Source organism: Leuciscus leuciscus (assembly GCF_965113295.1).
Source record: "Leuciscus leuciscus genome assembly, chromosome: 25".
Taxonomy (NCBI): domain Eukaryota; kingdom Metazoa; phylum Chordata; class Actinopteri; order Cypriniformes; family Leuciscidae; genus Leuciscus; species Leuciscus leuciscus.
The window spans coordinates 22,177,674-22,185,803 of record NC_138724.1 but is presented as its reverse complement, the minus strand read 5'-3'; positions in this window follow the sequence as shown (position 1 = coordinate 22,185,803).

The window sequence follows — 8,130 nt, the reverse complement described above, 5'->3', positions numbered from 1 at the left end:
AGCTGATGAACAATAGAAACATTGACAGCCAATCAGAATCCATCCTGCTGGTACGAGATCGAGAATTTACAGTAAAGCGGCAGACAAGCACAAGCTTAGAATAAACAGAAAGATATCATCCACTGGTGTGGACGCTAATATAGTTATCTTTCGTTCTTAATGTGAACAGGCCTTAAGGCCTTGTCCATACTAATACGTTTTCGTTTGAAAACTCATATTTTTCTTGCCTTCCGTTTACACTGCCACCGCGTTTTTGTCCTGCGTCCTTTATCCTGTGTGGTGGACTGTGAAAACTGAGGTATTTGAAAACAATGATGCGAGTTTAGTCATGTGACGCATATTGAACCGATAGATGTGTATGTTTATACCGCTATTGTGCCTGTAGCCTACTAACGTTACTCACGTTCACACTGCTGCAAAATATGTTACTTTGCACACTCTTCATATCGCAGTCCTGAAAAGATGACAGAAAATGTACTTGCAATTGCTGTCCTGTGGCAAAACATGAGAACAGTTGCGTGAATTTAGCGTTTTCCGACGTTTCAGTGTGGATGAGATACTTTTGAAAAGCGCCTGAAACGTTAGTGTGGACGGAGGGCGGTTTTAAATCATGAATCGGCGCGCGCTGCAGTTATGTCATCTGTCGCTTTAAATGCTCGAGGTCTTTAAAGCAGGACGGATTCTGATTTGCCGTCAATGTTTTTATCGATCATCAGTCGGAAAAATCGTAATGAAAGGGATTCCAACGATAATGTTTCTCTGTCTGTGCCGTTAAGTTGTGGCGTGGGGACTCTGCTATTGTTTTATATTTAGAACGATTTTTAAAACTATAGGCTATATCTTTATCGTTATAATTATAATTATCGTCCTTGATGTGAACGGGCATACACACGGACAACTACTCTTAAAAATAAAGGTTCTTAAAAGGTTCTTTGTTGGGGTATATGGCTCCATGAAGAACCTTTAACAACCAAGGAACCTTTCCATTGCACAAAAGGTTCTTTAGATTATTAAAGGGTTCTTAACCATCAATCTCATGTGACCTCACATTGTTGGAGTAAATTTGTGTTTCCCATGCATTGATTTATTTGTGGCGGCCTGCCACAATATCTACACTGACCGCCACAAATAGATTTGTGCTTCCTATATGTTAACTAAACTGTGGCGGCCCGGAAATATATGTAAACTTACAATAGTAACATAAAAGGAACCTTTGAGAAGGGTTCTTTGCGGTACCGAAAAAGGTTCTTTATGGCACTAAGAAAAAAATAGGTTCTTCAAGGAACCTTTCAGTGCAAGGTTCTTTGGGGAACCAAAAAAGGTTCTTCTATAGTATCGCTGTGAAACCCCCTTTTTGGTTCTTCCTGGCACCTTTATTTTTAAAGAGTGTAGCTCCATAAAACCTCTTGTGAATGGTTCCTTGCTGCTTTTTAATGTTTTGACAATGTGCGGGGAAAAAAGGACACAGTAGGCAATATGAAATCACGGAGTAGCCTACTAATCGGAAGCTCTGAATCCGGTCAATAAAATCAAAGTGAAATTTGGAATGATAAAAAAAAAAAAAGTCTCTTTCCTGTGTTTAATACATGACTCTTTGCATACGAATTACGAACCGTTTTTTTTTTTTTTTTTTTGCCTGTCTCTTCTGCTAAAACCAACAATGTACCTCCCCCACTTGTAAAGGGAACGGTGCAAGCCTAAAATAATAATAAATAAATAAATAAATGCTGCTACCCATTTGCTTCACGCAGGGCTCTGGTGCACCCTGACCAAAGTTAATCAAAGCCCTCCGGACAGGGCATTGTGCATTGTGCAATTTTAGGGCTTTGTAAAAATTTGAGGTCATGATAGCAAATAAAGGTGACTGACGTGTTAAACATTAATTTTAAAAACTGATTTGCATCCATATAGATGCATATGGGATATATAATGCAATACAATTTACATGCAATACACTCTTAAAAGAAAAGGTTCTGTCAGGCACTTTATGTTCCCATCTTTTTATGGATTTAATTTGAATTCATTAATTTTGTTTTAATTCATTCTTAATTGTACTAAGATTTTATCAATTAAACAGCTCATAAACATACTTTATCACTAGAAAAAAAACATTAAACATGATTTAAGGATCCTTTTATTGAACCTTTTTGGCTTGGAACCTTTTCTTACAAATTGAGTCAAGAAGAACCCTATAGGCTTCTATATAGAACCCTACTTAACCTTTTTATTTTTCTAAGAGTGAAAGGAAGGTTCTCAGGAAGGTTCTTTGGGAAACCCAGGTTCTTGTTTCATACAGTTTAACGCACATGATTTACATCATCAGATCATTAGAACAGGATCCAAGACCTGAACTGTGTGTGTCAGATAAGAGAGGCATCCAAAACAAGGATGGATACGATTAAATGTGAATGAACAGAAAGAAAATAGCCTATATATAGCCTACTGTGTTTTGAACAAAGCAAATATCCTTATATTGTTGTTGTGACTAGACAAATCTGCAGGTGCCAAGGAAAAGCACGATGCCAACTGACACACTGCTGCATCTAAATCATGCTGTGTGTGGGTGGGTGCTTTACATTACACACATTAATTGCATGTTTTTAACCTTCGTATTCTTCCTGGCTGCTGATTTTGTGTCGCCTATTTATGATGGTGAGCTAATAATTGAAGCAAACAAACAAACAAACGAAGAAGTAATTAAATAAAGAGGCAATCAATTCTGGATAATCAATAAGATATATTCTACTGGGGGAGGGAAGCTTAAGCCAGTCTATTGGTGGTTTGCTGGTATTAATTGGTCCACCCTGGTCAGCAAGATTATTACAGTTTTCTATTTTTTTTTTTTTTTAGATTTAAATGCTTTTTGTCCCCCTTTAGTTGAAATTGGGGTGTGTTTAAATTTTTTTTTACATTTTGGTTTTGATATTTATTTTAATTTAGTTAATGCAATAATGAACATTATTTTAATATTTTTAATGTCATTAAATTTAACTCAGACATTTACCTAATTATTTGTTGAAAAAAAAAAAGATTACAGTAAGAGATTAATCGTTTAATGGATTAATTATTAAGAGATAAATTGAGTATTAGAAAGATAAATGGCACATCAACACACTTTTGGGCAAATTCTTCTTGTTTAATGAAGGTGAGTTGTAAAGGTTAAAACTGAATAATAAAGTGTATAAAAAACAAAAACTAATTATTGTGATGTTTTTTTGTGTTTTTTTAATAAGTTTTGAAGTCATCTCTGCTAAAATCGATAGATAGATAGATAGATAGATAGATAGATAGATAGATAGATAGATAGATAGATAGATAGATAGATAGATAGATAGATAGATAGATAGATAGATAGTTTGATGTAGTCTAGGTTTAGTTTTCTTTACAAATGTCCCAATTATGTAAGTTTTAATTTTTATTCCATTCATTGAAAATATTTTCATTTAGGCTACATTTTGTTTTATTTCATGTTAACAATAGTAACATTGCTGGTCAGGCTGGTTTTTAAAATGGGTTTGGGCACTTTTGGCAAAAAAAAATAAAATAAAATTATAATAAATAAAATAAATGATTTTTTTAAAAGCCAGGTAGGGAGATAATCTTAAATCAGCTAAAAAAACAAACAAAAAAAAAAAAAAACAGGCAAAACCTCTTCGGTGTATTGACTAAAATCCCGAATGACTTTTATTATGAAAGTTGACTCACAGCTTTTTCAGCCATGCGGTGACGTCATTCAGATCCGCTAAATTGACAGGCCACCTGCAGGGATGCAGCAAGGCTTTAAAGGGACAGGCATCGGATGCATGAGATGCTTTTGTTACAGCACATGGCGAGAAGAAGACGGGCTGTCATCTCCGGAGAAGCGTCCTCCGAAGCGCATCAGCAAAGACACGTAAGATATCCTTCATTTCATATCTTTCTGTCACAGAAAAAAAAAGAGGTTTTCGAGAGATTTAGGACAGACGATGTCAACCAAAAACAAAGTGGTGAGAATAGAGTTCATTTAAGATTTTTTTTAAAATATTTCTTCTTTAAACATACAACGCCCTAAAGCGATCCGAACAATGTATTCTGCTGATTTCTTTTATAATCCAGAAAATATTGTCTTTCATATCAAACTATTCGTAAAATAATGATTCGAATTTGTAACAAAATGTGTCTAGAATATAAACTACGAGATTGTGGTGTCGGAGCCGAATGCATTTGGTGTCAATCACATTTTTAAACACTAAAATAAAATGCGTTTTGTAGGGAAAGTAGCAACAAGTGTTGATGATCCTGATCAACAGGTTACAAGAGCATCAGTATGTCTTCTTGAAGTCACTTAGATGTAATTTGCGGTGGGATTTGCATGTCGAATGTCTGAGTAAAACATGATGAACGTCTATTGTAAACCCATATGAATGCAGCCCTTTATAAATGACTCAACGGTGTTTTTCAATTGAAAAGGCAGAATTTTTTTTTTCTCCCTCTATTGAAAAGCCTCAGGGTCAGAAACGGCGACATTATTCATTATTGTTAATTCTGTTCTATCTCCTATTCAATCAAAATAATCGCTCTCCCCCCAAGTCAATATGCTTTTGCAAAACTTCTATTGATTATAGGAGAAGAGCTCCTTCAAGATCCCTAATTCCCCAGCTGGTGTGTTGAGCGAATGACTACAATTAGATTTGAAGAGCTGTTTATTATAGTTATCCTTGGCAAATCCAATATCAGAGCAGTCCTCAACATCCTCATTTTTCTGCCGGTGCTAATCATATAGAGGAGGTCCTGCTGGCCTTCCCTCAACGTTTAGCTCCGATGTATTCCGATGGCAATTTAATGCAATGAAGTGACATGCTCTCCTGGCTGAACTCCAGCCCTCGGGGGGAATATGTGAATTCACACATCTCCAGGTGGGCTTGTGTGGGGAGTCGCTCATATCTTGTTCAGTACGCAGTGAGTGGGGGAGGCTTGCTTAAAGGGATAGTTCAGCCAAAACATTTAAATTCGGCCATTTACAATTCCGAGCTGACTGACTTTATTCGGTGGAGCACAAAAGGAGATGTTAGGGACTGACAGCCTCAGTCACCATTCGTTTTCATTCCATCTTGCTCCATACAATGAAAGTGAATAGTGACTAAGGCTGCCATTCTTGCCTAACATCTCCTTTTGTGCTCCATGGAAAAAAAGAAAATAGGTTTGGGACGACATGAAGGATCATTTAGATGCTCCATCCCTTTAATCATGCAATTTGATCTTTTACAACATAAACCCCCCCTAAAACACATGCATCAGCTCTAGGGGTAATAATTTGTACATGCATCTTTAGGGGAAAATAATTGTTAAAAGACCCAGTTTATGTTGTTGTCCTGGGTGTGGAACTCAAGCAGAATGTAAAAAAAGGTGTGTGTGCGGGGGGAAGCATCAAGGAGGTGGATGAACTCTTGTAAACATTGAAAACAATGTGCTCAAATGCCCACTTACAAAAAAATATGCAAGGAAAAGGGCGCATATAATTAGCTTCCGCCGGATATGCACTAGGCATCTGCGCTTCAATCAATTTCAGCACCACAGCGGTGGACAGCTCCCAGTGTCACTGCACAGAACGAGGAAGTCAATGGCAATCATTTCCAACAGCACGGGATCAGCCCCTGGGACAATTTAACAAATGAATGATTTATTTGGAAGCAGACACACTAATGTTAAAGCCTCCCTGAGCAAATCACAGTTTTGACCCCTAAGTACTCCTCCTGTTAGCTTTTGCTTTCTGAATGTATATTGTTGGTGTATGTAAATCTAGGCACTATTTAGTGCACTACAGAATTTCAACACTAAAATTGAAATCAAAGTGGTTTCAAAGTTATAACCTGCAATGATGAGTTAAATAGGCCACTTTTTACATCGTTTACTAATGACGAAATCATGAACTGATTTGATTTGACAATTTAAAAGGGTGGAAACAAAGATGTTGTTTTGCATACAATGGAAAAAAATTGACAAAAAAAATAAATAATTCTAGATGAACAAATGCTAGACTGAGGTGTAGGCTGGTTAATCTAGTCAGAATGAATTATTTCTTGCGTGGGGCTTAGTGAAGAACCTCTGAAGCACTGAACAGATGTTCTGAACCACCTGTTAGATGCTGATGCGAAAGTGCATATTGCGAGATCCTTAAAAACGATTCCACTGTTGTGTTGATGCACCTATAAACCGCACTTGGAGATGTTCTGTGCCATATTGATAACCACTTTTCATTATAAATATAATAAATAAACGGTGTTATCTGTCAGGAAATTAAATTAAGCGTGCTGTATGTAATTATGGCTGGTCACTCTTGTGGTACTGTCTGATTTACAGATATACATTATGTGAGGGAGAGACCCGGGAGCTGTAAACCTGTCAGTTTTACCAATTAGAAATGAGCTAGGGGAGAAATCTTACATTGACCACCACCCTTCTAAGGTGACATTTGAAAGTTGTCTGTGTTTTTTTTTTTTTTTAGGACAAAAAATAAACACAATTTTGAGGTAAGACCCACTGGTATAATCTGCATCAGCAGGTTTCGCATTCACATAAGCTTTAGCCAACATCTACATGTTAAAAACTCAAGGGTTGCAACACTTCCTAGTGTACTACAACTGGATCCACAAGATGAGAAACATGACAAGGGAACACACTAAATGGGTTGCTAGCCTATATTTTATGTATTTTTATATCAATTCTATTTGCTTTCAAATGTAGGCTAATGAATTATATTGAACAATATTTGGTTACCTTAGTAATTCATACACGCCCATGTTTTCTATTAGTGTTACTGAGAAAGGTTGTATCAACGGCACACTGGGATAAGTAGTAGCTATATTTCTATAGGCTACTACTTACATTTGTAACGCATATAAATATTGGAATATTCTAGCAAAAAAACACCGCGTTACAGACGTTTTAAACAAATTGTGTTGCACTCCCTGGTTTCACGTACAAAGACATAGGATATAAACTAAAAATCTTTAGTACTCCAATAGTCATGCCAATAAACCGAACTGAATAAGTCTATCAGCCTGTTAACTGATAAATAATCGCACAAAACACTGAAATGGTTGATAAACAGCGAAATTATCGATAAATCCTCGCTGTTCTATCGAGTTACATACAGAATTGATCGATCACGTGCGGATGCTGTGGATGCGCGCGACTCGGCGCGAGCAGGCGGAGGTGACAGGTTGCCTGTGAGCGTCGTGATGACACATTTACATGGAAAAACACTTCCAGAAATGGCAGTCCAAATGGTTCGGTGCGTGTCGCGGTCTGTACTTCGCAAGCAAGAGGGGGGGAAATCGTTTACAGCAGGTGTTCAAACAAGAGGATATGCGCAATTAATGCAATTAGATGCAGCTTGGTTACCAAAACACGGGAGTAGGTCTGAGTAAAATACAATGTGTTGACTTTTCACATGTAGATAAAATCACCAGAGCCACTAAACAAAACGTTAAACGTGGCTGTCTTGTGTCTGTATCGTTTTCAACAGATGGTTTTAGTCAGTGGATCCATTTAAAGTGGCAGGCAAAGAAAACATTTCGTTTAAACGTCTAACTTTTTTTTTTTTTTTTTTTTTTTTGCATTAGCCTACACGTCTCAGGGTGTCTTCATATCTGTAAGCTACAAATTCAAGTTGTTTAGAAATGTAGTTTATCCTTAAACGGTCTAAATTGATATCAAGTAGTCTACAAAGAGTGCTGTGGTTGCAGCCTAGCTGAATGGTAGCATTAAAAGAGAAGATTTTGTGCAATAATTAATGTGATAATCAAATTTACACATTTAATTTCACTCCCATCCCCATCCTAATTTCATTTTAAGCATTTTAATTCAAAATGGTGACTATGGCAAACATTTAATTAAAAACCGCATATAAAATGGCATACAAATAGAAATCATTTTTTTTACATAGCCTAATGTGTGAATGTTGCATATCAAATTAAAACGTGAAGCTAAATCATATAAATCATTTTACTTGATAGCAAATTCTAAACAAAGTGTTTGGTAAAACCGTTTTTATCAGGAAGACGTGGTCATGTACGAGAGTGATTTCAGCCCATTTCTAATCGGTTCGTCTGACAGTGTTACAACTCCCCAGTCCAATATCAAATAACA